We start from the raw sequence: 21,312 nt of genomic DNA, 5'->3' as shown, positions 1-21,312 counted from the left end.
GAGCTGACAGCTGATACCTGGTTGGCCATTATTCAGCCTACCACAGGGGCTTTCAGATGTGCCTATTTTCTTCAAAAAGGACCCACAGAAGCAAGGCTCAAGCTTCGTGGTCACAGTGGTGCATCTGCCCTCTGTGGTGGCAGAAAGTTATCACCCATAAGACCAGCAACTGCTTCCAGAGAAGCCTCTGGAGCTGCCTTCCTGCTCCAAGCTGGGAAGGTGGGAGCCATGGAGAATCCACACTCACAGCAGGGACATGACGGCCTCTTGTTTGCTGACCCCAGAGGAAGGATCAGGAAGCAGAGCATCAGCTTAGATTTTGAAGCTCAAATGGGGAGTCTCCCCCCTGGATTTGACTGATCTGGTTCTCACTGGCCTCCCCATCACTTGGAGAAGACATTTCCCAGCCCCACTGTGGGCAGTGCTGGCAGAGTGGACCGTAGTCAATGTTTATCTTGTTATTTGATCTGAAAGTCAGTTTTCTCACTGTCAACTAGCCACCAGAGTTCCGCATTCCTCACTGGCCTATTGCTTCCCAGGAGCTGGAGAAAGGTGGGCTGTCCATGACTTTCATCGTCAACAAGTCCTCAGTAATGTCAGGAGCTCTGCTTCTCCTGGTCCTTTACCAGGGGTGAATGAAAGTCTGTTTTTGTGTGGGTGATTATTGTAGCACTAGTTTAAAGTGAGCTGAGAGCAGATCTCTGGTTCAGGCTCACAGGCGAGGATTATACTGTAAGGGGCAGAACAAGGTCATTGAAGGCAAGGACTGTGTTTTGTGTTCTTTACGATCTCGGCCCAAACCTGTGTGTTTCATTTGACCCAGCCCTGCTGCAGGTTTGCTGTGTAGAACGATAGACATCCCCACATCTGGGGTTTTTGCCCCAAAGTCTTCCATCACAGCGCACATGCGGCCACATTTTCCCCACGAAGGGCAGCAGCACCAATTTACTGCATGAGGTGAGGTACCATAGATGCTGCCATCAGGCCTGTTTGGGAGTCTTCATCTGGGTCAGAGGAGAGCCCCATGTGGCCCTTGGGGGTTACCCATCACACTGTCATCTGGGAAGGTCCTCGGGGTCCATGTTGCCACTGCTGGTACCTCACCCAGCTCTCAGCATTTCTGGGCACAAGGCATCCAGCTCTGCTTCTCAGGCTACTTGCATTTGCCCCTGGAAGGGACCAGTAAGATTTGGTTCCCACTTGGAGGGAGACACATCCAAGGTTTAAAATCAAAGGTTTATTTACACAAGTAATCACTAATGGTGGGTGTCCTTGAATACAGTCAGACTTATCATTGATGAATAAATGAAAAATAATCAGATGTATTGGAGTATATGAAGAAGTCATTTGGCTTAAAACTCACTTGGCACAACCTTGTTTTCCGTGGCCTGTTGAGCATGCATTCTACATCTACTTGAAAGATTTACTATGTCCCAAAGAGAAGAATGATGCCCTTAATGATGGGGATGTGACTTACCCCATTATCAGCATTTGTTTAAGGATTAGCATCTCTTCCTGGGAACTAAGGATCAACTACCCACCTTCTGTGCTCACCTTGGGACCACTGCCCTGCTGTGCCAGCTAAGATCCTGTGATGGTAGTAAAAGAGATATTCCTGTCATGTGTGATGTACACTCTTTGCTCCAAGAGGATATATAACAACAGCGTATATCCCACTTCTTTGTTGACTTTCTTTCCTTGGGGAATAAAGTACCCAGGCTATAATCTGCAAACTTGGCTCATAATAAGGCAACTCCATTTTGACTTGTAGATTAACTACAGATAATTTGTATCGACATTTCTTGGTGTCATTGCAGTATGATTTCAGAGAAACCCACTGGAGACCACTTGGAATTTACACTGAATCAGCGTTTGGTACAAACTGACCCAGTGGTCCCCCAAATCATTGCATTCTTCAGTTGACCTGGTGATTTCCACAGAAAAGTGGATCTCCTTATTTTAAGTCAATGGTGCAGAGTTTACATGACCTCTTTATATCCTTAAGACTAGGTGTCTTAAGGGGGACTGGTACATACACTAGGTAAGAGGAACCTAAGGGGAATTTCTAGGGAAAAGAAACCCAAGGGGCAATTTCTACCCCTTAGGAACCTGGAGGGGTGACTCTGGAGTGAATAAGGCAGGCTGACCTTTTAATTTGGCTCTAAATTAGAAAGAATTGTATTTACAAAGTCTTAACAAACTACTTGATAGAGAAATGAGAGTCTGGACTTGTTCAGGTCTGAAGAGAAGAACACCAGCTTCTCCCAGCTGTAAGGTGTTCCGAGCTGACTGAGAACCTCATGGGAGTGGCAGACCCATTACACTGTCCCCAGGAATTGGTCAGAATTTATAGTAAATACAAACTAACAAAAAATGGGAAATTGAGCTTCTAAACGCTGACCATTCCCGAATGGGCAGCCTCCCCTGGGAACTCTGGCTGGCTTCATGCTGAAAATTGCAAGTGCTTAATGAAATGGGGATAGCTGTAAAGCCTTGAAAAGATAACCCAGAGTAATTTAAAGTTACAGTGGCCACTTCTGGGCTCCTTTATAAGAGGCTGGTAAGAGGGAAATTGTTTAGAGTCCAGCTCACCACCTTCCAGCATCATTGCTCAACTAAAGTTTCCAGAAACTGCAAATATTTACAAGAAAGAAAAAAATTCTTGCTATGCTTGTTTGTGTCCTGAGGGCTTGGCTCAATAATCCTGAGGTCAAGTTCTCTATATACAGTCAGACAAAGTGTGGTGGCACTCATTTTGTAGTCAGAGATAGACAGGAACGTGAGTTGTACTCCATTCCCAGCTAAAGGTCTTACCAAACTGTCATCAGCCTCAGAGGAACTCCATCGGCTATTAGAAGGAACATCGTGATTAGATCAGATTATTTAAGTAGTACACTTAAAAGCAAAACTTCAAAATTCCAAAATAACCTTATTTGAAGTTGTGTTGCCAAAAGCTAACAGAAAATTAAGTTATAAAAGGTACCTAAGGGACAACATCTTGGGCCATGTCTTTACAGACACCCCTGTAATATACTGCCAGAGTTAATGAGACTCTGAGAGGCATTCTGGGAAATCGCTATGTTAAAGGTAATGGAATTGTTCAATACCTCCAGGTAGATACTGTTTGTCCCTCTGAAACCTGACAAGACATTGGGAAGTGTTAACAACTTATGATGAGAAGTTCAGCCAAACTGGAAGCTTATATTCAGAGCCTCATAAGAATTTTCTGACATTCTTCCATAAGTTAAAACAAAACTAAGCACCCAGAGGGAAAGAAGCCAATTAGGATGATGTAGTAGGATAGGTAGATTGACCTCTAATGTCTTTTATGTTAGAACCCAAATTTCTGAGAAATAATGAGCAAGTCTATTCAAGTCACAAAGCTTTGCAAAAGTAGCAAGCGATTCTAGAGGCAGTTCAGATTCCACTCATTTCCTTCATCTCAAAAAGGCTTATTGTCTCACCTCTCCAGGACCTCTTATCCAGTCCATCTCCTATTCCTAAGATTGAGGAACAAAGAAGGAAAAAAGGCAAGAAAAATGGTCATAAGTGCACCCTTGCCCCAAATCTAGCATCTTGAAAGTCTTCTCCACAAATATTACTAGAAAAAGCTTAAAACAAAATTTGAATTCCATTATTCTTTCATAACTAGTGAGCATTATACTACTGCACCTGATTCATGTCAGTAATTTTAAAACAATAGCTGTGGAGTGTCTGTATGTGTGTCTATATGTATGTCATATATGTGTGATATCTTACCTCCAGATGGTAAAGAGCTCTATTTAGTTTGCTTAAAGTAAACACTGACATAAATGTAATGGAAACGAACCCAAATGTCTTTCAAGTTAACATAACAGAAAAAAGCCTTTGTCAAGTGGGAGCTTCTTTTAATTTATTGGTTTGATTAACATAAACCTATTTTCATAGTTATCAGTATGGGAACCAGTAAACTAAACAGACGTGAAAACAATAAGAGAGTTGGGTGAAATTTTTAACAATCATTCTGTGTTATGGTATATGTGTTTAAAATAATTTAAAAACCCTTTGGAAACTCGAAACTTTAGGGTTTTGCTAATTGAGTTAAGTGCTAAAATTTATTGCATATCTAGGTCATTTCCATGGCAGGTAAAATATTAGAGGTTAATTATAGAAGATAGGTGTATCTACTTCGGGTTCCGTATTACAGAGAAAGTAAAAAATCCTTGAGTCTATTAGAAAACATTCTTGTATTTACTAAAAGATTGTACTATGAAGTGGCATTTTTCTAGAAATAATAAAAAGTATTTGTAAACTTGCCAAGCCACAGTATGCTAATGTAAATATGGTTCATAACTGTTTACTTCTTAGTCTTCACTAAAAATCAAGGTCTGAAATTGTTAAAAATTCTAATTAATATATGTCATTAAAACTACTAAAAGTTTCATAAGGAAAACATCTTTGTATTCAAGGAAGGTAAGATGTGTGTTTTCAGTGAAGTATGTATAAAGAATGGAAATACTTTAGTTTGTTTTGTTGAGAAACATAAATTTGTCCTAAAGCACTAGGAAAGGAAAGAAGGTATGGGATAAATTTTGAGCGTAAAAAGAAAGTTACAGAACGTTTGTGGAAAGAGGACCATAAGGAAAGAGTTTTGTGCATGGTCAAGTGGGCCAAGATTGAAATAAATTTAATCAAGTTTTAATATCAAAAGTAAGCTGGTACAAAAAGCAAAATTTCATTATCTCTCCTGTAAAAGGATAATTTTCCTTGACTTTTAGTCTGCTCTCAATAAAGAGATTATAAAAGGTTTTCTTTACTTTTGAATAAGTCTCTCTTCGTTCATATGGATGACTAAGCATTGTTTCACAGCAACCATCATCTCACAGTGACACAAGATCAGCAAACACTTGATCTTGTTTGACCAAGGGTTTGAAAAACTTTTGATATTTTTGACAAGCTCCCCCAAATTCATATCCTAAATGAAGTCTTTCTTTTGATTTGAAAATTTCTCTGTGAATTTTCAGAAGGCACCTGGGACTTATCAAAGTAATTTGTTCTCCCTTTGTGTAAAGAGGGAGATACTAAACTAATTAGCATAGTTTGTTATACTAAAATTCATTGGAAGCAGTGTCAAGTAAATAACGATAAAGTTTTTCAGATTATATTTCATAGGTAAATACTTTTCACCATCTTAACTCTACTACCTTGCTTCCAGTGCCACAGGAGGAAAATGTACATGACTGCATTCTATTTTCTGACTTGGTTTACAAATGGGTCTTACTTAAAGGATGAGCAAGGACATTATGAAGCTGGACCTACTGTCCAGTTTCAAGAATGCATGATATTTTCTATTAACTCTGCTAATCTGGTGAAATACTTCCTTCTCCAGGGTCAGGAATTTGCCACAGAAGAAGAGAAGCAAAGGTGGCAACAAATGGGGATTTTTGACACCATCACCTGGATGTGGTTCAGTGCTGATAAGAAAAACCCATACTGCATATTGGAGCACAATTGCCACTGGTCCAGCACATACACCAATTAACCCACTGGACACTTAAAAAGATGAGTTTAAGGGGGAAACCATACTTTTGGAAACTCTCTCCCACCATGGCTCATAAAGCACGCTCATCATACCATATGTCCAAAAAAGCAGCCTAGGGAAACCATTTCATGGGTCATAAAGCCACCTTCCCCTTCCTAAGGGACCCTTTGAGGTATGGCAATTGGACGTTGTTTTCAAATGCCACCATCTCAAGGACATAAATCTCTCTTGTAATAATCTGTATCTTCTTGTATTGGGTTCAGACTTTTCCTTGCAAAAGAGCAATGGATTTAGTTAAGTTCTTATTGGAAAATATAATTCCTGTTTGAGGAATACCTCCCGAGTTACACAGTGAGTTGGGAGCTAATTTTGTGAGACAAATAATTAAATCTATTTGTAACATTGGCCAATAATGCAACATTTTAATTCATGGTGCAAAGAAGACTCAATTGTCAAAAGTTTCAAAGGCATTTATTCTCCTCTGGACAAAAGCTCTTCTAATGGTGCTCCTCAGTCTTAGACCAACACACTTTGGTAAACATTGGCTATCCCACTTCAAGGTATTAAATGGACAGCCTATGCAGTTAGATGAAGGAATGTGTGAACCAACCTTTTTAAAAATCACTAGTACAGGTAACATAAAGTAAAGGTAGCAGATCAATAATGTATGAAGATAATATGAAAGTTAAAAGACAAAAGCACTAAAATTACCTCTTTCAATGATATGAGGGGAATGAATAGACACACACAAAATAAGAGATTAGATATGATTTCAAAAACATAAAATGTGGGAGGAGAGGAGTAAAAGAGTAGAGCTTTTAGAAAGAGGTCAAGCTAAAGAGACTATCAACACAATATAGATTTCTATATACATAGAATATTATATAGTTATCTAATGGTGATTGGAAAATATAAAACTATAATAAATAAATAAATGAGTGAGAGGAAAGAAATCAAACATATTACTAAAGAAAGCCTTCAAACCACAAGAGAAAAGAGCAAAAGAAGAAGAAAGGAACAGAGTAGAACTACTAAAACACCCAGAAAAAAAATAACAAAATGGCAATAAATATATTTCTCAATAGCTACTTTAAATGTCAATGGACTAAATGCTCCAATCAAAAGGCTTAGGGTGGCTGAATGGATAAAAATACAAGACCCAAATATATATTGCATACAAGAGACAAACTTCCAATCTAAAGACACTCACAAATGGAAAGTGAAAGGATGGGAAAAGATACTGTGTGGAAATGACAAAGAAAAGAAAGTGGGGTAGCAATACTTATATCAGACAAAATAGACTTTAAAACAAAAACCGTAACAAGAAACAAAGAAGGGCACTACATAATGGTAACGGGAACAATCCAATAAGAGGATATAAATCTTGTAAATATCTATGCATTCAACATAGGAAGCACCGAATTATATAAAGCAATTATTAATAGACATAAAAGGAGAAGTAGACAGTAACACATAATAGTGGGGGACTTTAACAGTCCACTTACACCAATGGATAGATCATCCAAACAGAAGATCAATAAGGAAACATTGGTCTTATATGACACATTCAACCAGATGGACTTAGTAGATATATATAGAACTTTCCATCTAAAAACTGCAGAATACACATTCTTTTCAAATGCTCATGGAAAATTCTCCAGGATTGATCACATATTAGGCCACAAAACAAATCTTAACAAATGTAAGAAGATTGAAATGATACCAAGCTTCTTTTCTGACCACAATGGTATGAAACTAGACATCCACTACAGTAAGAAAACCAGAAAAGCCACAAATATGTGGAGATTAAACCAAATGCTACTGGGCATTGATTGGGTCAATGAATAAATCAAAGGAGAGATAAAAAAAATACCTGGAGACAAATGAAAATGAAAATATGACATGACAAAATCTATGGGATACAGCAAAAGCAGTTATAAGAGGGAAGTTTACAGCAATTCAGGCCTACGTCAACATAAAAACAATCCAAAATAAACAACCTAACAGTGCACCCAAAGGAACTGGAAAAAGAAGAACAAACAAAGCCCAAAATTAGCAGAAGGAAAGAATATAAAAATCAGAGCAGAAATAAATCAGATAGAGACTAGAAAAACAATAGAAAAAAATCAATGAAACCAAGAACTGATTCTTTGAAAAGATAAACAAAATTGACAAATCCTTAGCTAGACTCAACAAGAGAAAAACAGAGAGAAGACTCAAATAAATAAAATCAGAAATGAAAGAGCAGAAATTTACATCAGATACCTCAGGAATACAAAAGATTATAAGAGAATACTACGAAAAGCTATATGCCAACAAATTGAATAATCTACAAGAAATGGACAAATTCTTAGAATCACACAACCTTCCAAAACTGAATCTAGAAGAAATAGAGAATTTGAATAGACCAATCACCAGTAAGAAGATCAAAACAGTAATCAAAAGCCTCCCCAAAAATTAAAGTCCAGGATCAGACGTCTTCCTCGGTGAATTTTATGAAACATTCAAAGAAGACTTAATACCCATCCTTCTCAAACTCTTCCAAGAACTGCAAGACGAGAGTAAGCTTCCTAACGCATTCTACGAAGCCAACCCTATCCTGATACCAAAACCAGACAAGGGTAACACAAAAAAGGAAAATTACAGGCCAATATCACTGATGAATATCAATGCAAAAATCCTCAACAAAACACTAGCAAATGGATTACAACAGTACATTAAAAAGATCATACACCATGATCAAGTGAGATTTATTCCGGGGATGCAGGGATGGTTCAACATCTGCAAATCAATAAACATGATAAACTACATTAACAAAATGAATAATAAAAGTCACAGGATCATCTCAATAGATGTAGAGAAAGCATTTGACAAGATATAGCATCCATTTATGATAAAAAACTCTAAATTAAATGGATGTAGAAGGAAAATACCTCAACATGGTAAAGGCCATATATGACAAACTCAGAGCTAATATCAGTCTCAATGGAGAAAAACTGAAAGTTATCCCTCTAAGAACAGGAAGTAGACAAGGATACCCACTGTCATCACTCTTATTTAACATAGTATTGGAAGTCCTAGCCAAGCAATCAGGCAAGAAAAGGAAATAAAAGGGATACAAATTGGGAAAGAAGAAGTGAAACTGTCATTATTGGCAGATGACATGATTTTATATAAGAAAACTCTAAAGAATCCACTAAAACCTTTTAGAAATAATAAATGAATACAGTCAAGTTGCAGGATACAAAATCAACATACAAAAATCTGTTGTGTTTCTATACACTAACAATCAAGCAACAGAAAGAGAAATTAAGAATACAATCCCATTTACAATGGCAACAAAAAGAATAAAATACCTAGGAATAAACTTAACCAAAAAGGTAAAAGATCCTTACACCGAAAACTATAAAACATTGTTGAAAGAAAGTGAAGAAGACACAAAGAAATGGAAAGATATTCCATGCTCTTGGATTGGAAGAACTAACATAGTTAAAATGTCCATACTTCCTAAAGAAATCTATGGATTCAGTGCAATCCTCATCAATATTCCAACAATCTTTTTCACAGAAATAGAAGAAAGAATCCTAAAACTTATATGGAGCAACAGAAGACCCTGAATAACCAAAGGATTCCTGAGAAAAAAGAACAAAGCTGGAGGTATCACACTCCCTGATCTCAAAATATCCTACAAACCTATAGTAACCAAAACAGCATGGTACTGGCACAAAAACAGACACACAGATCAATGGAACAGAATTGAGAGCCCAGAAGTAAACCCACATACATTTGGACAGCTAATTCTCGACAAGGGAGCCAAGAACAAATAATGGAGAAAGGAGAGTCTCTTCAATAAATGGTGTTGGGAAAACTGGACAGCCAAATGCAAAAGAATGAAAGTCGACCATTATCTTACACCATGCACAAAAATCAACTCAAAATGGATTAAAGACTTAAATGCAAGATCTGAAACCATGAAACTTCTACAAGAAAACATAGGCAGTATGCTGTTTGACATGAGTCTTAGCAGCCTTTCTTCAAAATACCATGTCTGACTGGGCAAGGGAAACAAAAGGAAAAATGAACAAATGGGACTACATCAAACTAAAAAGCTTCTGCACAGCAAAGGAAACCATTAACAAAACAAAAGACAACCTAACAACTGGGAGAAGATATTTGCAAATTATATATCAGATAAGGGCTTACTATCCAAAATATACAAAGAACTTATACATCTCAACAACAAAAAAACTAATAACCCAATTAAAAAATGGGCAAAAGAACTGAACAGGGATTTCTCCAAAAAAGATATACAGATGGTCAACTGGCACATGAAAAGAGGCTCAACATCATTAGCTATCAGGGAAATGCAAATCAAAACTACAATGAGGTACCACCTCACTCCGGTCAGAATGGCTATAATTAACAAGACAGGAAACAACAAGTGTTGGAGAGGATGTGGGGAGAAGGGAACCCTCATACACTGCTGGTGGGAGTGCAAACTGGTGCAGCCACTATGGAAAATAGTATGGAGTTTCCTGAGAAAATTAAGAATCGATCTACCATACGATCCAGCAATTCCATTGCTGGCTGTTTATCCAAAGAACTTGAAAACACAAATGCATAAAGATACATGCACCCCTACATTCACTGCAGCATTATTCACAACATTGAAGACTTGTAAGAAACCTAGGTGCCCATCGAGAGATGTGGTATATACACACAATGGAACACTACTCAACCATAAGAAAGGATGAAACCTGGCCATTTGAGACAATATGGATAAAACTTGAGGGAATTATGCAAAGTGAAATAAGTCAGAGGGAGAAAGTGAAATACCATATGATCTCACTCATGAGTAGAAGATAAAAACAACAACAAACAAACAGATAGAGACAGAGATTTGACTAGTGTGTAGTGGAGGGGGAGGGGGCAGGGGGCAGGGGGCGATAGTGAAACGGGAGATTAGGCCCATGTCTGTGTTGATGGATTGTAATTAACCTTTGGCTGGTAAACATGAGGTAATCTACACAGACTTCGAAATATACTGCGATGTACACCTGAAATTTATACAACGTTATAAACCAATGTTACTGAAATTAAAAAAAAAAAGAAAATGGGGCCCCCCAAAAAAGAGGGGAACCGTGGGTAAGCCGGCAGGACACTAGGCCATCCAGGTTGCTTTTTTGTGGAAAAACTGGCCCTGGCTCCCAAATGCCTTCTTCCTGCAATAAAGCCTTGATGCAAATGTCACCAGGCCCGCTCCACCCTTTAGTCTGTGGGTAAATCTATGCTACCTTCCCTAAAAAGGCAGTACATGTTTAAATGGAACAGCATTAAGTGGGTCACTTTCCATGGCTCTAAGGCCGGGGGCAACGAACTGAAATAACAGTAGACAGATTTGGCTCAGGTCAAGAAGAAGCTTTGGAAGGGCCACAGCTGCATCTGGAGGGCGCCCCCTGATGATAGAGATGCTCCAGGAAGTGCAGGCTGGAAGAGGGATGCCCATATCAGAGCAAGGGTTCTATGTGGTGGCTCTGAAAATTCCCGCATCCCTGAAATTCTAGGACAATATGATAGAGTCCACGTGCACAGAAGAGCCCTCCTACTGCACTCATGCAATCCTGCCTCAGAGTCGAGAGGAGGCTGCCAGTCCTTACCGCTTCCACACACCAAGCTATAGGCCGTGCAGCAGGACCAGCAAACAATGACCTTGATGTCCATTTGCTCGGAACCACAGAAAGCTCAGGCCCTGCACCAAGCAGCCGGGCAGCAGCACAGCCAGGGCCAGTCCCCCCAGAGGAGCTGTCCTGTGGTGAAGTAGTAAACCACAGTGCAGAGGCCTGCGGGAGGGAAGAGGAAAGACCAGGGTCAGGGCAAGGCTGGAGTGAGGCTGGGTCCCCAGCCAGCACTGTGTCCCTGTCCCCAGCAGGGCTCTCAGCTAGACCCAGCCCATGAGGGGGCAGAGCAGCTGTCAGCCCAGAGGGGCGTGAGGTTGAAGGAAAGGCCAGGAGTTTCCAGGGTACCCAGAGGATCAGATCCCAGGGTCCTAGGAAGGGACTGTAGGATGGCACAGGACAGCAGGAGTAAAACACACCTGGTACCTGGTATGTCCTCAAAAAATGTTAAACCTCCTCTCTGGGGCTGTTTTGTTCATTTTATCTTTGAGGATAATAGTGTAGAGCAATGGGGTGGGAAGAGTGAGACACATCCAGGTCAGGATCTTTGTCCCCCGTCAGTGACTGTGAGGTGGGAGCTTGTATCTGTCCAGCACCAGCAAGGGCACGATGCACAGTTATCGTTTTATGTGCCTATAACTTGGGTTTTCATATTAAAGTTTAAAACGGTCACATGAAGCTGCAACAGCGGAGAGAGAGAGGACTGCTGGCAGTTCAGACAGGAACCCTGCAGGTGTGACAGAGGAGCCAGGGCTCCAGCAGCCCTTTCTTGCTCCCCAAGCCCTGTCACCTGCTCTAACCACCCTGGGCTTCGTTCCACACACTGCAAACCAGTGTCCCTGCACAAAACGTCTGTGGAGGAGTCACTGCCCCTCCCAGGCTGAGGACTGTGGAGGCCTTGGCTGCTGCAGGCTGGGAGAAAGGGAGGGAGAATATCGCATCTGGGGTGGGTGCTGAGACCCGGGGATCCTGTCTTGTTTTAGCCCTCCTCAGCGGGGCGCTGGGCCTGGGATCTCTGGTGTGGACCTCGCAGGGGCCTGTCCTGGTGCAGGTCCGGCCCAGTGCGCCTTTGCAACAGCGCGGCTGGGGCTCCCCTTGGGGTACCCACAGAGATGGCGGTTGAGTCAGGGGACCCCGCCAACCCAGAGTCAGCAAGGGTCTTCCAGGGGTGTAGTTTAGCGCCAGCGCCCGCCAGGGTCCCCAAGTGTCTGGGTGCTGGGGAGGGGCGCTGGGTGGCAGGCGCTCTCGAGGTCGGGCCCTCATTAAATCCATCCTCATCCCAGGGGACCCAGCCAAGGAAGATGCGTCTGCAGGGAGCACGGTGGAAGTGGGCGGAGGCCTCCTCTCTGGCACGGAAAGAGTTACCACTTCAAACTGGAAAGGCGCTAAACAGTGTTGCCATCTTGTGTGGCCAGTACCCACTCCTCTGGGCACTGGGGTGTCCCCAGCAAGTCACCTCCGGCCCCTCCCAAACCCCGAAGCAGTGAAACAGTCCTCCAGGGCCGCGCGGACACCAAGTCCGGTCCCACCCCCCTCAACTAATGCAGGTCCTCAAGCAGCGTACCCCGCCTCTAAGACCCCCAGACTAGCAGCCGTGGTGGGAGAGCAGGATGCGCTCAGGCCCGTGGTCAACTCGTCTTGGACTCGCAGCACTTGGCTGAGTCCAGGAGGCCTTTCTGCAGGGAAGGGTGGGCTACATGTGCCCAGAATCCAGGAGAGGATTATGCATCCTTTGGGGGACCATGTATTCGGGGAGGATCATGCATCCACGGGGATATCGTGCATCCGTGGTCTCAGGCACGGGGGAGCATGCATCCTTGGGGGCAATCACGCCTCCACAGTAGGATCGTGGATCCGCGGGGATACACGAAGGATTGGACTGGGGTGCTCGGCTGGAGGGTGGGGTGCCGCCATACATGCACTGGCGCTGCGCTGTGCCCAGGCATCGTTAGGCTGCCTGCGCTTGCAGGGATGGCAGGCGAGTCCTGGGGCATCTGGGTGGGTTGGGTGTTGGAGGGGTGAGCAGGCGCCCCGCCTCCGGTTGCCCGCGTTCAGGTGCGCTCGGCATGGTCGCCAGCAGCAGGGCGGAGAGGCCCGGGAGCCCCACGTGCATCCTCCGCGCTCGGCCCCAGGCCCCCGCCTCCCGCCGCCGGCCCGCCTCCTGGGCCCCCGCCCCTTCCCCTGCCTGCCGCCCCAAGGCGGGGAGGTTTCTGGCCAGAGACCCGCCTGCTGGAAGCATGTGGGCCTGAGCTGTCTGCTTGTGGTGCCTGGTTCTGCTTTATCACAAGTTGCCAGCAGGGCGGGGAGGGAGGGCAGGGTTTCTGGTTCCTAGGAGGAAAGTACAGATCAGATCCCGCTTCTTCACGTGGGCAGCAGCCTTTCCTCTGCTGTTGCCAACCTTCTAACGGACCCTGGAAAAGTGCTTCCTGGTGGTTATGACTGCGGGTAGGTTAGTCAGAGGATGGTTAAACTGGTCACCGCCTCTGGGCCACTGAAAGGCAATCGGGTACCCACCATCCAGAGTGTGGGTCTGTGGGAGAAGTGGGATTCCAGGCCTAAACTGGTTTTTGGAAGTCTTACAGGGGATGTTAACTGGCACCTTCTCTGCTTCTCACACTCAAGTCCGTTAGGATCTCTGTCCTCACTAAAGATTTCCCAGATGAGCGTGAGGGTTAATCCAGATTCCAGTGTGTAAAAAGGAAAGGTGGGCACTGGAAAACCTCTCAGGATCTCTATGTCTGTCTATTGTCTGTCTATCCATCTATGTGTGTATCTATCTATCTATCGATCTATCTATCTATCATCTATCTATCCATGCATCCATCCATATTTGTGATAGAAGTTAAGATAGAAGCGGTATTTGGGCATGCTGATGGTGATGATGAAGTTGGAATCTTTAACTCCGAAAGCAGGCAATTAGCTAAACTCTTGCTCCTTTTTATTTTGGGGCAGCTTTTGGTGCCATCCTTGAGTCAAGGGCATTTCCCATTCCTCAGATCTTGCTGCACTGATCAGGTGGTGGGTGAGGTGGAACCCTCCCTCCTTCCCTGGGCAAGTCCTGCAGCAGAACAACCCGCCGTGGAAGAACACACCCTCTTGAAGGGAAGAGCAGAGTGGATAGTGCAGCTGAACCTATGAAACTCTTATGATTGTTTTCTATTTACCAAAGTAAGACCACATAGTCAGACATCTTTGGTTTCTCCCTACAGTTTCAATGTGTTTCATGGAAGTGAGTTTGTCATGTGTCCATTAAGGGCCAAAGCTTTTTGTTCACCCCCAGGAATTTGGCCGGCCTGTGAGATTCTTTGACCAGGAGGATGTGGGAGCCGTTATGTTACAGGAGTTCCCAGCGCAGGCCCAGAGGCCCCGCAGCTGCTTCTCTCTTTCTCTTTCCCTTTGTCTCTCTGTCTGTGTCTCTCTCTCTATGTCTCTCTGTCTCTGTCTCTCTCATTCTCTCTCTCAGCACCCGGAGCCTGTCCTGTGAAGAAGCTGGCCCAGCCTCTGACCGTCCAGCCTTGATGTCCCCTCAGTTAGACTAAACTAGAAGGGACTTCTTCCTGATTCCAGGCCCCTGACCTCCCCTTCCTTAGAGCATTTACTTAGAAAACTTGTCACTGTAAACTCTTTCTCTGTCCCTTTAAGAGGTATGTAAATCTTTTGAAAAGTTTCTTGCCAGTTTTACAGGCCAGGAATGTCTTTCTCAGGGACACAGGGCACCTCTTTGAAATATCTAGGGAGACAGAGCTGCTGTCTCCTCGTCTCTTGGGGCATGGTTGGGGTCTAACTTTGGGGACCTCTTGGAGACACAGCCCAACTGCAGACGTGAGTGAGGCCATCTGAGACGGCCCAGTCCAGTCCCAACACCGTATGACTGCACATGATCTCCTCTGGGAGAGCCAGCCCAAACTACTGGGCCACAGAATGAGGAGCACCTAAAATCTGTGTTGGTTTAAACCACTTCTTATTGGAGTGGTTGGTTAGACAGTAATGGATATAGATATCCTTCCACTGGGTCATGGTTATGGTGCCTGGCAGGACTTGTTTTGACTCAGATGGCCAAACCACTGGGAAAATGAGTATTTTTCCCTCAGCTACAAGCGATTCTTCAAAGCCCACTTTGTGAGGCCAAGGTTGATACTCTGCAAAACGTGTTCCTCCTTTGCCTGCCACGTCCCTTGTGTTCTGCAGACAGGATCCACAGAAGACGGGAAGGCAGAGGAGAGAGGCTGATTGCTCTTTCTGCTGGCTTCCTGTTCCTATTCTAGATGCCCCAGCAATGGCTCCCCACCCTGGAGCTGAGGTTGTTTCCAGGCTGTTGCTGTCAGCACTCCCAGAAACAGGCCATGATGCCCCCGAGGAGCTCCCAGGGTGGCAGTCTTGCAGCTGCGTGGGGCTCCTTCTCCGAGTCTCTGGTTCTGATAACCGCAATGTCTTCTCTCTGCTCTCCTAGTCCTTGAGGTGGGGGCTGCATGCCGCAGTTGTCACCACACTGTCACTCTTTTGCTTTTCCTTTCTCCAACTCCATCATACAGTTCCCTCCATTGAATTCTCCCTGTGGAAATACCTAGTGCAGATTCTATAGAAACACAGTGTTCAAAAGTCTAGTGACTCAAAGGCTGCTCCTACATGGCATGCTGTTTTGAACTAAGTAGTCAGAGGAAGGTCGCCCAGCTCCCCTTTACCAGGGGGTTGTTTCTAGGATCCGTGGAGAGATGAGACTGGTTGGCAGATTATGAGAAAAGTTAATGGATTGTATGAGCATCTGGGAGAAGGCCAGGAAGCATCAAAACCCCACTGAAGGGAGAAAGTATCTACAAAATTTCCATAGTTACGTCCTCACCACATCACAAGATTCTGCTTGAGCACAGACTCTCCTCCTGCCTGCAGCATCCAGGTGGTGGTTAGAGCATCATGAAATCGCTGTCCCAGCTCACAGAAGGAAGAGGGATTGCAGGCCAGGGCAATTTTGCAGTGTCTGCTGACTTCAGATCTCAGGCCTTTCTGCTTATGTGTCTCCCTTTTCAAGACTTGTTCGGACTCTCCATCTTTTTCTGCCTGACCCTGATTTGAACTTGTTTGGAGGAGAGGATCGTGAGCGTGGAGGTGCTGCTGACGTGAAGGTTATATACTGCCAAAGGGGCAAATTTAACCACCAGGAAAGTGCAGAGATCATGGAACTCAGGCCCCAAACTCCAAGGCAAGTTCTGTTTCTAGGAATTTGGAAGCACCCCTGCACAGGGGCCACAGGCCCACCTGTGAGTATGTTTGGGGCAATGGCTCATGCCCACTCTGTCCCTCATCACAGAGCAGGCAGTGTCCCCGGGAGAAGCAGGCCACTCTCTCCCCTAAGGCAGCAGCCTTCCTGGAGATGTGGGGTGAAGTGAGAGAGGAATGTGGGGCTGGCTCCCTGCCCTCCAGGAATCTGTAAATGGGGTGAGTCCAGTGCTGTGTCAGTGTCAGCGGTCTGAGGACATTGCTGTTCTCCTCCTTTGTAAGAGCTATTACAGGAGGTGGAGGAATTCCTCAGTGCAGATTCTACTGAGAGTGTTAATAACAAACTAACATTAATTACCAATCAAAAAGACAAAAAAGAGGCTCTTGCAGGCCACCCAGTATAAAATAGCAATGTGTGGACACTAGGCATCCCCTGGCTCGGATTTCTTCTTCTTCTCAGCATGGGTATCACTTAAGTATTTGATTTTCTTATTGTCCACCTGCCTCCCCTAGAATGTCAAATGCAGGAGGAGGGATGTTATTTGAGTCCTTCATGCCAGGACCTGGCACAGAGGCGATGCAATAAATACTGGTGGCGTGAATGCATGAAGGGGTCTGGGCTTATAAAGGATGGTGATTTGCTGACATCCTGGTCCCTCTGCCAGTCACTGTACAGACTTTCCCCTCTTCTCTCCTCCACTCTTTAGGATCCAATAGCCCTGGTCAATGAATGTTGACGGAGAATGGAGGAAGAGGTGAATAACTCCTATGAGTAGCAGGAAGGGGAGCTACAATTAAGCTGGGGAAGGTCCTTCCCTGTGAGCATGAACACAGCATAGACATGCAGGGTGTGTGCGGTGAGAGGATTAGAGGGCAGGAGAGGGCAGGGGCAGATGCAGCAGGAGAGTTAGGCTGGGAATTGACTATGTTCTGATTGGGGGCTGTGTGGGCAGAGGTGGGGGCTCCAGAGGTCTACGTAGGAAGCACGTAGACAGAGCAGTGAGATGGAGGGTTTGGGGGATGGTTTCGAAGCTGCATTTGTTTTGCAAGTTCTTGGCTATATCTCTAGTTCATCCTTCCTTGGGCAGCTGTAGGGAGGAGCCTGCAGGAGATGATGGGGGTGTTAAAGATCCCACCTTCACCTCCCCGACTCAGTTCTGCTCCTGGGTGTAGAGAGAGACACGACTGCCTCCAATGACACAGAGGTCCACAGGGAAGGGAAAGGTCTGGGTGAAGTCCTTCGGAGGGTTTCAGCACAGATAACATTATAGGGTCACTCCCCTCTCTGGATTCCACAACCAATACAGTGTAAAGGGCAAAAGAAGTATAAAGAAGTGCAGGAAATTCTGATTCTCTCTGCAACAACTAGTCACGCATGATGTTTTTCAGCAAGTTCCTCCACCAGCATCACATTCCTGGGCTATACTTGGTAGGACTCTGGGTCCCATTTCCAGAGCAGAACCATGACCCTTATGAACTTTTGTCAGGAGAATTCTGTCGCTCAGGCAGCATTTAGGAAGACCAGAGCCTTCCCCTCGCTGAGAAGTGCCATAATACAGCACACAAGGCACCTAAAGATAGAGCCTTGACTTCAAGACACCCTGCATGCTGCCTCTGGTTCTGTCGGGATCCTGGAAGCCATGCAGAGAACAAGTCTGAGATGAGAAGAGGCTCAGTTCAGAGCTTCCCGTTGTCTCAGCAAGAAGGCAGCCCCTCGTCAACCCAGAAGCTGACAGCAGATGCAGGAGTAAGCCCAGATGTTCTGGGCTGAATCATGTCTCCCCAAGTTCATATGCTGAGGTCCTAACTCCTAATACCTCATAATGTAACCTTATTGGGTGAAAGGTCTTTAAAGAGGTAATTAAATTAAAATGAGGTCATTAGGGTGGGGCCTTGTCCACGATGACTGCTGTGCTGACAAGAAGAGGAAATTTGCACACAGGTGTGCACAGCGGGAAGACCATGGGAAGACACAGGGAGAAGTCAGCCATCGGCAAGTGAGAGAGAGAGGCCTCAGAAGAAGCCAACCTCGCTGACGTCTTGATCTTGGACTGCTAGCCTCCAAAAGTGTGAGAAAATCATTTTTTATTGCTTAAACCACGCAGGCTGTGGTCCTTTGTGATGACAGCCCCAGGAGACTAATAGCTGGTAGGTGTGACCAGAAGACTCACTCAACTGAGCCCAGCTCCTCTTGCTAACAATGGATTATGCGCTCAGTAGGTGGTGGGTGTTTAAGCCACTATATTCTGGGGTGGGGTCTCACAGAGTGAACTGATAAATGTTTGAAGGACCAGAAGATGGCTCAGAATTAATGGAAAGCAGAATAAGGTGAATTTCTGATTTAACGTCCCTCCTTTTCGCTTCCTACACACACATCTGCCATATATGAGAACACCACAGTTCCCTTCCCATAATTAGGGAGCTAGAATCCCCTCTTCCAGCAACATTTCCATGTAAAAGCGTCTCCCATCTCAGGCACACAAGACCTCCCCACTCCTAGGGCCTCCATGCACACGTCAGTTCCCTCTCTGCTTCCACACACACGTCTCTCCCAGACACTGTTACACAGAGTAATCATTTCTGTACAAACAGCATTGCTTATTTCTTTTGTTTTCAGGAAATAATACCACAGTACTTTCAGAATTAGAGTCAGCTGTTTATTTCAAACTCCTATCTCCTTGTCCTCCCGTGTTCTCCAGCTCATCCCCGGTGCAGACAGCATTTCTTTATCCCAAACCAACAAGAACCAAGACGTTCATGATCTTCTGGGCAAGAAAACCATTTATGCTGGGCACCAGCCTGAATGCACTCCTCTTCTGAGTCTATCCTATGACCTAGGCTGTGCAGAGGAAAATCTTTCAGTCACTCATCGGGAGCAACATTCACTGTGAATGCAGGGTCATGACATGTGCACCGCGGAGCAGGCAGAAGAGGCTCCTTCTGCAGGCGCCTCCCTCAGAAACCCTACGGAGCCCCCGCTCCTTCTGCTCTGCTGCCACTGCTGCGTTGGTTCCTGGCAGGCAGGACAGCCTCTGCTCTAAAGAGGGCAGGTACTGAAGTGTCTGCCCCAAATGCTGACTCAAGGCTCCCCTGCCTGTGCCCCAGCCTCCAGCCCCTGCTCCAGATGCTCAAAGGGACTCTGTGCAGCCTCACGCAGCCTGATGAGAACCACCCGACACTGCACAGTCCCAGCACACTCTGGACACAAAAGGACAGGAGAGATTGGGCCGGAGGAACTGGGCAGAAAGAGCAGACAGGGGTCAGGGGCCTTCCGTCCTGCCATCCCCCATGCTGCATCCAGGCCTCAGCAGGGATGGCTTGTGGACCTGTCACCATGGGCCATCCAGTCAAGAACACACACAGTAAAAGGGCAGGGATCACAGAGAGGGAACACACCTGGCGTGTCTCTGCTGTTCTGCGAGGCCCCTCCTAAGCTCTCCCTTGTTTGTCCTCAATCAGACTGTGTACAACTCTGGGGTTTGTCTTCCTTTTCAGGAGAAGACAGAGTTGAGTGTGAGGATAGCTCGGTGACTTGTCTAAGTGCACACTGCGAGTCACCATCGGAGCTGAGAAAAACACACTGGTCTTTTGGCTCCTGGGTCCAGCTTTCTCCTTTGTCCTGTGCTCTCTCCCAGGCAGGGAAGTCAGACAGCAAATGAGCACTGGGGATGGCCCCTCCTATGTGGTCGTTATCCCCAAGGCCAGTCCCTAGTTCAGCCACACTTGCCATCTGGAAAGTCTGGCCTGGCCCAGTGGTGTTTTCTCTACCTACTCACTGGGTTCATGTTCCAGGGAAATGACCCGTCCTTAGCTGGAGAGATACTAAGGGCCATGCTTCAGTCCAGTAAGAGCAGGCTAAGAATCTCCTCCGAGACTTGCATCCTTTGGTTGACGCTCTCCTTGACCCTCAGATTTATTACTTATTTCCAGACCCTGACCCACTCCCTCTATACGGCCTAGTCCCCATTCCCTGGGCATGAGACCCCGGTGCCCCCACACCAGCCAGGCTTCAGAGCTCACCTGGGCCAAGGTGAGCAAAGAGGATGAAGCAGGTCAGCAGCATAAAGCAGAGGCCCCACATGGTGAACACCGGCTGGACCCTGCGTGGCAGGAGAAGATGGAGGAGCTGCTCTGAGACTCAGACCCAGTGAGGCTGCTGCGGGTGGGAGGCGCCTCTGTTTATAAGGCTCCTAGGCATTCGCACAACAGCACTTGGTTTTGAAAACTTGCTTGCTATGATTGTGATTACAGACAACTATTCATATCTCTACGTGGGATGCTTTCTGTTACCCAACCCTCCTTCGTCCTCCCAGCACACTGTTTAGGTGGGAATGGCCTCACTTCACACTCTGTGGTAGAATGCTGGCTCACACGCCAAACCTCAGAGAGTATTCCGGAATGGACCACCAACCAAGGCCGGAACAACCAAAGGACTTTCTTTTGACCAAAATGATGATCAGGAGTGGGTTGTGGCAGAAATTTCCATGACTGTGAAGTCAGCATGTTTATTCAATCGTTGGAGAAAGAAAAGCTCTTTTTCTCTGCAAGATACAAAAACAATGTTGCCCCAGGATTGCAGCAGCCATTTCCCTTTTGTAAAGAAGCAGATCTGGGCACAAATCAGACAGTGATGCAAGTGTTCTGGCTCTTGCAGAGTTGTGTCCACACTGGGTCCAAGGACCCCGAAGACTGACCTGCCTCTGGATGGCTCCAACCATGGCCCTTGTTTACTTTATCCAGCTTGAGCTGAGTTCTTGGTTCCCTGTGGTTGCAAGCCTGTTGGCTGGCATACGAGATTAGAAGCTGCAAGGCAGAGGAAGCCCAGCTACCATGGGGGTTGGGCAGGGTTGATGGGGGACATGGGAGAAGAGCTGCACTTTTGTACTCGTCAAGTAAAGCAAT

At 45.3% G+C, this 21,312-nt stretch overlaps 1 long non-coding RNA gene across 1 annotated transcript; it reads right to left on the bottom strand.

Moving 5' to 3' along the window:
- Positions 1–19,045: 19,045 nt before the first annotated feature.
- Positions 19,046–20,630, bottom strand: LOC139080101 (uncharacterized). The gene is made up of 2 exons (XR_011534268.1): positions 20,431–20,630; positions 19,046–19,249 (listed from the first exon to the last, which is right to left on the bottom strand). It is a non-coding gene; the product is annotated as an uncharacterized lncRNA (long non-coding RNA).
- Positions 20,631–21,312: the final 682 nt, after the last annotated feature.

Source organism: Equus przewalskii, chromosome 28 (assembly GCF_037783145.1).
Source record: "Equus przewalskii isolate Varuska chromosome 28, EquPr2, whole genome shotgun sequence".
NCBI lineage: Eukaryota > Metazoa > Chordata > Mammalia > Perissodactyla > Equidae > Equus > Equus przewalskii.
This window is presented reverse-complemented; position numbering and strand designations above follow the sequence as displayed.